Raw genomic sequence first — 2,077 nt, forward strand, 5'->3', positions numbered from 1 at the left:
AAAGCACTCAGCAGCTCGTACGCGAAACAATGGAAGCATCCAATACTGGATCAAACGATGACCATGCTACCTCTATGCATGAACCACCCATTACCTCTGTACACGATCCGCGATATATACCGGATCCTGACCAAAATAATGCACCAAAGGCACGATCTCTTGACATCAACAAATCAAACATTATCAGCGACAGCCGCACTACGCGCTCAAAGCAGTACAGCACCTACTTTGCAACCTTCGCTAGCTCCATTGTTAAGGTGCACCCTCATCGCGATCAGCTACCTCCACATCCAGAGCACTACCGTGATTTGAGAAAACACCCACACATGGCTGAATTTCAAGCAGCCATGCGCACAGAAATGGACAGCTGCTGGTCCAAGAGCTGCTTCAAGCGCGCCAGCAAATCCACGATAAAAGCCGCCTCTACCGAGATCTTACCACTTCGATGGGTATACGCATACAAATTTGACGAAGACGGCTACCTATCCAAATTTAAGGCTAGAATCTGCGTACGAGGAGATCTCCAAGAACAATGGGGCGATACCTATGCCGCCACCGCAGCTGCTCGCATCTTCAGAGCTCTAATAGCTCTCATGGCCGCATTTGGGTTGACCTCTCGACAATATGATGTCACCAATGCCTTCCTCAATGCCAAACTCCCTAGACGACTGTTCTGCCGCACACCTGAAGGTTTTCAAGCAGAATACGGAGAGTACCTAGAGATACTGCGAGCTCTGTACGGACTCAAAGAATCATCTCGCCTCTGGTACCTAGAGCTCAAAACAACGCTCAATCAGCTAGGACTTCACAAGATCCCCAAAGCTCCCTGCCTATTTGTCAACAACAAGCTCATCGTACTAGTATACGTTGATGACATTATACTACTATACCACCCTATCAATGCTGAGGCTGCTGAGCAGTTCGAACATAATCTTCAGCATGCGTACGACATTAGGAAGCTCGGCGAACTGAAATGGTTCCTAGGCATTCGAGTTGTGAAGACTGCTAAATCCATCTACCTAGTCCAAGACTCCTTCATTAACAAGATCGCTACCAAATTCAATCTAGAGCAGAGCAGGAAACAACTACCTGACATACCTCTGCGCGAAACCCTAGAGCTCTCTACTGAGACCACCAACAATAGAAGGACCAAGCTCTATCAACAGCTAGTAGGCTCACTCGCCTACATAGCATCATTCACACGACCGGACATCGCGCATGCGCACTCAATACTAGCACGCCACCTCACCAATCCTGGTCAAAAGCACCTAGATGCAGCCCTGCATTGCTGGCGCTACCTACTCCGTACAAAACATCTCGCAATAGGAACATCAAGAAACTCTCAAAACAGCGCATTCTATAAGCTTAACCATGCAGAGCCCCAGTTCTATGGTGCATCAGACGCTGCATTCGCGGACGATCCAGCGACTCGTCAAAGCTCTCATAGACATCTATTCAAGCTCTTTAGTCTAGCGGTAGACTAGAAAGCTACCTTGCAACAAACCGTCACCAAATCAACTACGGAGGCAGAGCTCCTAGCTCTCTCGCAAGCTGGTACCGACATAGAGTGGTGGAAGCTTTTCTTCACACGACTTCAGCTCCTAATTGACGATACCCCTGCTATCTAGTGCGACAATCAGCAGACGATTAGAATTGTCACAAAAGATCTATCAAAGCTCCAAACTAAGCTCAAGCATGTCGACATACACCAGAGCTGGTTACGACAAGAGATCTCTGCTGGTAGACTACATGTCAACTGGAAACCTACCGCTCAGATGCCTGCGGACGGCCTCACCAAGTTGCTACCAAGACAAAAACATAAAGAGTTTGTACAACAATTAGGTTTAGAAGACATCTCTACCAACCTCCCTACATCTCTTTAACTATTTACTATACAAATTGCTTACAAATCTGTCTATCTTTTGTTCAGCTTTTATTCTGCTTAATCACTTACACATTCGCTTCATTTCAAGCTGGGGGGGTATGTTTGCAGTTACGGAGCTCTCCATGCGCTAGCCACCAACACTCCTTTGGCGTACTGCTGCCTAGCAATGCCACCTGCTGCAGCCTAGAGCTA

Source organism: Lindgomyces ingoldianus, assembly GCF_010093535.1.
Source record: "Lindgomyces ingoldianus strain ATCC 200398 unplaced genomic scaffold BDR25scaffold_2, whole genome shotgun sequence".
Taxonomy (NCBI): Eukaryota; Fungi; Ascomycota; class Dothideomycetes; order Pleosporales; family Lindgomycetaceae; genus Lindgomyces; species Lindgomyces ingoldianus.